At 39.3% G+C, this 7,752-nt stretch overlaps 1 long non-coding RNA gene across 1 annotated transcript; it reads left to right on the top strand.

Annotated features, from left to right (window-relative positions):
- The first annotated feature begins 659 nt into the window (after positions 1-659).
- On the top strand, positions 660-7,414 carry LOC112474301. The gene is made up of 3 exons (XR_003044331.1): positions 660-820; positions 2,458-2,517; positions 6,585-7,414. It is a non-coding gene; the product is annotated as an uncharacterized LOC112474301 (long non-coding RNA).
- The last annotated feature ends 338 nt before the right edge of the window (positions 7,415-7,752 follow it).

The raw sequence follows: 7,752 nt of genomic DNA, 5'->3' as shown, positions 1-7,752 counted from the left end.
ATTAAATTTATTTATTAAATTTTTTTAACATTTTATTTTTTTATTTTTTTACTTTTTGTTCTTTATTTTTAAAATTTTTAGATTTCCCCTCTCCCCTCTCCCCTCTGGTAACCACTAGTCCATTGTCCGTGTTGGGAACTTTTAAATATCGTCTTATGTTAACTAAAAAGTGTTTAAATTGACGTAAATTTAAACCATTTTTAAAAAATGATAAAAGGGCTTTCTACCTTATACTTTTCACTACTTCCAAATCCTGATTATTAGTAATAAAGATATTTCAGTTATAAATTTTTTTCTAAGGTGACCTCTTAAAAAAAGTACTGCTAAGACTAATCCTGGCCGGCATTGTGAATCTGGCTTTCTTACCTCACATTATTCTATCTCCTTTCCCTGTTTCAGGGCCCCGTCCATTCCCAGGCTACAGAGGTGTTAGATTGTCTCTCCCAAGTCTTCTGTTCTCGAAGAAAATCGTTTGATAAAAACCAACTTGCTCTGATAAAACTATTCATAAGATTTTAGTAATTTCCCAGCAGAAGGGCATTTTAAAAGAGAACCCGAGAGAGCGAGAGCGAGAGAGTAGTGGTTAGCGCCGAGAATGACTCACTCGTGCTGGCATTCATCACTGTGGGGCAAGCAGCCTCTGACATCCTCTCAGTCACACTGCGTGGCTGGATGCCTGGCTGCTCTGCTCTGCAGGAGGCCAGTCCCAGATATTTCCAGGCTGGGGGAAAATTGAAGTAGAAGGAGTTTCATGGAGCCACACTAAGGCATACTGTTTAAGACTGACAAAATATTCATCATAGTTGAAGCTGAATGAAGGGTACGTTGGGATTTATTATACTATTGTCTTTACTTCTCTGGATGTTTAGAAATTTCCATAATAGAAAGTTTAAAAATGCTATTTAACCCAAAAATTGAGAGTGGTGATTACGGTGGGCTTTTGACTGTGTGTAGATGGGAAGAGTGAATAAAAAGGTTCCATTGATTTTGAAATATATCATATCATTTTATTTAGTCCGTTTCATAACTGACAGGTTCATTTGAACATGGAGAATTAAATTAAAACCTATCACAAAAGTATGCCACAAACCCAGTTTCTTTCTCTTTAGTAAAAATATTTTTATAATTCAGGAAGTAAAGCACCATTATGCAAAAACGGAGGGATCTTTTTACACAGTCCAGGCCCCCCAAAGAGATTATGAGACTCTTCTGCATGCAGAATAACCACAGTCCTAGGCTAACTCCTGCTCTTGCCAGAATCAGTTATGAAACCTCTACTAGCAGAAATTCAGGGTCTCCTGAAGGAGTCATACATGCTCTAGAGATTCATGAAGTTAAGACTAATTAATGTGTCATAATCTGAGAACTTGTCACTGGATGATATAAAATTATAGTTATCAAAAACTAGTTTGATAGTGACAGTGTGACTTATCTCGGAGATAACTTGCATGTACATACAAAGCAAAACTTGTCTATCTAGAAATCTTGGGGAATGAGTCATTTTTGCTATCTTGGTGTTACTGATATCCTTCAGACAATAAAACTTTACCCAAATGTACAGGAATTCCTTGAAAAAGTTGTGAATCTCTTCATCTTGTTACAGCTGATCATGGAGTGTCTTTGTCTTAGTGACTTAGGGACGTTATGATGAACAAGTTACTATATTTCTCGAAGTCAGGAAAGCAGTGGATGGGGCTATCATCTCCTACATTAAATGGTCTTACATTTACACCTTTGCAAAGCTCTTTTTCCTTCTCTTTAGGTATCAGCTACCTCTGCTACACACTCTAGATGCAGGCTTCCAGCATCTTTTCCTCCAGCTCTGCCTTTTCTATGGATTAGAAGGAAGACCCTGGGCCTTTTTAGAATTGTGTAGAAAGTAAGAGTAAATGGAACTAAAATGACTCTGAATGAGGGGGCTCAACTAATAAGCCAAGTACTGGGTTTTAGCATTGAACTTTTATGAAACCCTTTCTGGTGTATCAGAGGCTAATATTCTGGATGGATAAGGTCTTTCCATCAAAATAACTTATATGGTTTTGGTAAGTATAACATTTCTGTGTTAGATTTTGAGCTCTATGTCAACTTATTCAAAGAAGTTAATATTTACCAATCCAAATTACATCAGATGAATTATTTTAAAATTTAAGTGTGTGTGTGTGTGTGTATGTGTGTGTTAATTAGCCAAGAAGTGATTAGGCAGCACATAAGTGGTGAGAGGCAGGGTATCTTTTCACTGTATTAGAAGCCAGCCCACCTCCATGGTAAAATGGGGACAAGCATGCTATTGTTGGGTGTCATAAGAGCTAGTATTTCTAAAGCATTTGTTGAACATCGACTCTTATTTTAAGGAGGGAGGAGAATGAACCAGGACCGAAGACTGGTTCCGGATTAGAACAAGAGTAACCTCCCCTCCCCCCGCCCCCCACCTCCTCACTCATCTTCTTTCTGCTTTAGGGGAGGAGAGAGCAAGAGAGAAGAGGATAGTAAAAATGGAGAAGGAAAGAAGCCATGGAGGTATGTAGCAAATATGTGTGTTCATTCTAAAAATGAACATTACCTAAAACAGAACTGTAATGTACATACTGCTGTCAACTCTATGATCTGCTAATATCTGGCAAATAAAAATGTAGAAAAGACAAAAGTAAAGTGAGAAGATAGGGAAATAGTCCTTGGGATAGATCCAACAAGGAGAGTGCTCCAAAGGTGACGGATGCAGCAGTGAAAACTCACTGCCCCTCCTGGGATACCTCGCATATAGGGAAGTCCTAGAGAGGAGTCAGAAATGAAAGTCATCAGGGTCAGGCCAGGAACAAGGATTAGCGAGCCATGAGCTTGGCAGACTTTTTCTTTAATTTTATGATCTTATGAAAAACTAACTCATCTGCAAGGAAGTGCAGTTTTAAGTTGTTAATTAAACACCGACTCAGTAAATGAAAGGACGAAGCCTAAAGATGGTGTATAATTAATTTAGTGGTGCAGTCCCCTTGCTCCCCCATCTGTTAGTTGAGTCATTTCCAAAGACAGACAGCAAAACCCTTGAGCTGCGGCTGGAAATGAAGAATGAAGGTTAGCTTAGGTGCTGACACTGTTTTATTCATCTAGACCTGGGATACTGGACACTGGGTAGAAGTTTCAAATCTTTCAATGAAAGCCAAACGATAGTCAAGAAAAGTCTCTTCTCAACAGGACTAGGGGCCCTTTCCCTGCTGCTCAGCTTCTGGGCTGTCAAATCATGAAAAAACAAGATGGTTGGTGGTTTTTGTTGTAAACATTCAGCTCCAAACAAATACCTTAATTCATCGAGCAGTCGGAAGAGGAGGATGATCCCTTTTGACTCATGCTGCCTAGGTGGCGGAAGTCCCACTGAAAACAGCAGAAGGAATTAGATGAGACTAAATTAACTCAGGTGTCTGTGGACATGGGTGGGAAGAGGTAGTGATTCATAACCAGGGCAAAGATAAGTTGGTTCTTGCTCTTGTAAACTCCAAGTCCAGAGTCCATTTTCTGAAATCATTATAAAAGAGGAAATTCATTTTAGAAAATAGAAAGTAAAAGGCATCAGAGCTACAGAGTTGAGACTGTCAACAGGGCTCACAGGCAGTGTCCGGGAGTGATGACTTTGTTTGCCAGCCTGACCCAGTGGGCTCTGATGCCCAGAAACTTAACTTGGTCCCATAGACAAAGGGGACTCACATATGTAGCAAAAAGAAAAATGGTATCGAACTGAGGAAGATTTTGGCTCTTATTACATTTTTTAAAGTTAGTCCAGTTACTGGGGTTTTATTTTATTATATTTTTCCTGCAGAAAAAAGAGACAAAAGTTGTCTATCTTCCTTATTGCTTTAGTCTTGAAGTATGATTTTAAGATCCGAGACTGTAGGAGGCTTTATGTAATTCATCACTGATAAAAATTGTCCTAAGATACATTTTGGGATGGAGATTTTTGATGCTGAAACTTCCAGGTTGGACTGGATCTACGGTGAAGAGGTGGAGTTAGAAGAGTATTGGTATCCTCAAGACTACCGGTCCTGGCTGTTTGCCGGGAGGTCTGTATGATCACCTACCTTTTCTCCAGCAGGAGCGGGGAACCACCTGTTCCCCTTACTCCCACCCCAAAATCTGTCTTGTTAGGCTAGCCTTAAGGAAGCCCTGAACCTGACTTGTTGAGTTTGCCATCACAGTGTTCAATCATTTTTAGAGGAGTAACTGTCATGGCCATAGCATCACCCCTACAAAAAATCCAAGGAGATATTCAGTATACATAGCATCATAAAAAGAGCACTGGACTCAGAGTTAGAAGGCCAAGGGTGTAGTCCCAGCTTTGCACCTGATGTCTGATGTGTCCATGGGCAGGTCACTCATCCTCATGACATGACTATAATATGAGGTTACTGGTGATAATTTCCAGAGTCTGTCCTACCTCTGAGATTCTACTAGTCTATGAAGTGCTATCATCTATAAACAAAGGTCTGATAAACTTCCATACCCTCTGGGAATGTGCCAAGAAGAACAAAGAAGCAAGAAAACATGACCCATCTTATGACAGAAGCCAGGGCTGCCAGTCTCTGTCCAGGTGACAGAGGATACCCACAAGCGTGACAGAGTCAGCAGAGGTTCTCATGGAAAGAGGAATCTTCTGCTCACAGTACTTCTGACTTGCTCTGCTATGTTCCCCAAGTACCCTCCCTCATTGTAGTCCCACATCCTTTTAAATAACCCTGTTGAAGCAGTGACCTAAAACTCCAAACCTAAAGTAGTGTGGAGTTATAGAAACCTCTTCTTCTATCTGCTCCATGTGTTAGAAGCATTATAATGGAACTGACTTGAAAGGGAGAGAGCAGTAGAACTTCCACTAGAACTATTTCAAAACCTCTTACAGAGAATTCACTCTATTTCAGATGTCTGTGATAAAAGTTCTCTGTCCCTCATTTAATATTTACCAGCCCTCACTGTGGAGAGCTGGCCATAGGATTAGGGTAGATTTTAAATATTATTTTTTATTTAAAAAATTGACAATATATGTACCTGGTTCAAAATTCAAAAGAGAAGAGGATATTAAAGCAAAGTAAGTCTTCCTTCTACTCTATTCTTTAGCCTCTCATGTTTTCCCTCCAGGCATTCACTTTTTCCAGATTCTTGTGTATCTGTTCAAAGATATTCAATGCGTATGTAAGACTTTGCATACATATTTCATTTTTTCTTTTCGCAAGTGGTAGCACAGTTCACAATATTATACACTTGCTTTTTTTCTCTCAAAGGTACATTTTGGAGCTCTTCCATTTTAGTATATGTAGAGCTACTCCATTCTTTTTAACAGCTGTATAGTATTCCATTGTATAGATGATCATAATTTGTTTAACCAGTCTTCTATTACTGAACATTTAGACAGTTTCCAAAATGTCGTTAAAACAAACAACAGTGTTGAATATAAATACAACATTGTCTTTTTTACATTGTCATGTATCGTCTTGTGCTGTTAGATTTATTTTCATGTGTAAATGTCTACCTTTTCAATTGGATTATAAATATCTAAAGAACAGGAGCAGATATTGTGCTGTCCTATGACTCCAACAACACAAAATGAAGCATCCTGCACATAGTTTGGGTTTCATAAATATTAGATGAATGAAATAAAAACCCTTAATTGTACCCTTGATACTTTAGAAATAAGTATATGGTAATTCAAAGGTTAAATAACTTGCCTAAAATCACAGAAAACCCGTCAGTCATAGGAAACACCAACAAAGTAAAATAGATGAAAATAAAAGCAGATATTTAGAATATGTTCCAAAAGTAGAATATTTTTCCAAGTTTACATGCACACCTAGAAGAAATAACTCCATTGGCTAGTTCTGCAAGGAGAGTAAACAACTCCTCTGAAAATATCGGTCATCTTGGGAGGCAGCAGATGTCTCCAGCTATTGGAATTCCACTTGGTTAAGTGTTGACTCCAGTTCACCAAACGGTGTCCCAGTGACCTGGAAAAGTTAAGTATCACCCGAAGTACCTGACTGGTCAGTAAGGAGACGTTTCCTCACATGAGGAAATCTAGTTCAGCCCAGAGGAAGATAAAAAAGGAGAAGAAGGAGGAAAAGAAAAATTCGGGAGGTGAAAATATGACAGCTCTGGAATAAATCAGGAAAAAGAGGGAATGAGTAGATGACTTTAATTGTGCCGCATCAGCTGTCATCAGTGATACATGAAGAGAATGCCCCTTTGTTAGCAAACAAGGAGGGCGTTGTTATCATGATGTTTAATGACACTCATTATAACCTGGTAGTACAAAATGTGTGGTCTGATTGGTTGATCTCAAAACAATTATGTCGACATCTCATAGTTTAAAGATTATACAGCTTTGTAGTTTCATAACTTATTATCCCCTAAAAAAATAGTTTTTCCATACAAATAAGTGTTGTATTAAACTCTGTGAAAGTTCTCCAGGATTTCCAAGACCCCCACCTACCAAGAGTGACTCTGATATTGACACCAGTGTTTTTGAAGTGGTCAGTTTCCTTTGCCCTCAAGTTGGGAAGAGTGTTGAATTGTTTGTTTACTTTCTTCTTTTCCTTTTTTCTCTTTAGTGACTTGAAAGAGCAGACCTATTGGCTCTAGGAAGAATATGCTGATTCGCTCTTATCCCCACCCCCCAATCAATAAAAAGCCTTATCATCAGGTTTGTGGGCTGGATGACAACAAGCAAACTATACAACATCAGCGAATAGGAAGTGTGGATGCCACATGGCACCAAAATGCAAGAATAATTTGAGGAGCATAATTATCCAAGGTGGCAGTTTGATGAAGGCATGGAGGTTGACACTCCTAAGCTTGAGTAAAGTGTCCTGGAATCTGAGTGGTTTTAAATGGTCCACATTTCAAGTTCCTGCCTCACCCCAAAGTTGTGGCAGCTCCCTCATAACAAGGCCCACCTGGGCACCTGCAGCCCTGGTCCTCAGGGCAGAAAGCCACGTGCTGAGTCATCAATCCCTCCCAAAGCTCTGAGCCACAGGCTATAGGACAATGCCACCCTGACTTCCTTTGCCACCGTGACGAAAACATTATTCTGGGCAGAGTGGCTAGAAGGGAGCGCCGCCAGCTGAGGTTTCAACAAGACCTTTTAACGTAACACGGCTTTATTAAAATGAGCAACAAGCTTTTACATTCATTGATCTGTAGAAATGGACTTAGGGGTCATCTGGTTTAACTGCTGCGTTTTATAGGATGTGGAAACAGACCTGGAGAAGTTACACCTCTCGCTAAAGTCATCCAGCTGGCCAAACCAGAAAGAAACCCAGGACTCCTGACGAACTGTTTCCCCAACCGCCCCCTAGTAGAGTGTTCTTTCCATTTCAGGACATCCCCCCACCCCATTATTGCTGTTGTCCTGGGAGTGCATTCTTTTGAAATAAAACAATCACTTGACATGATTTTATGAATCTTTATGAAATACTTGAATGGTTGAGGGTGAAACCTAGGACATCTCAACACAGAGTGTTTTATATAATGTTGAAAAAAAAAACTTGGAGTTCTTTTTGTTTATGATCTTATCCGGAAATTCACACTGCCGAAGATTTAGATAGAAATGATACTGTAGTCCCATTTCAAGGAATTGACCACCTACTCCTAAATTATCACTGATTTATAACAAAAATTTGAAAATGTTCTTTGCAGGCATAGCCAGACTTACCGCATTTTATTGATATTCTGTTCTTGCCAGCTAGAACAAATGTAACAAGTGAACCTGGAATTCTC

The sequence above is a fragment of the Pteropus alecto genome, unplaced genomic scaffold (genome assembly GCF_000325575.1).
Source record: "Pteropus alecto unplaced genomic scaffold, ASM32557v1 scaffold79, whole genome shotgun sequence".
In the NCBI taxonomy this organism is placed as follows: domain Eukaryota; kingdom Metazoa; phylum Chordata; class Mammalia; order Chiroptera; family Pteropodidae; genus Pteropus; species Pteropus alecto.
This window is presented reverse-complemented; position numbering and strand designations above follow the sequence as displayed.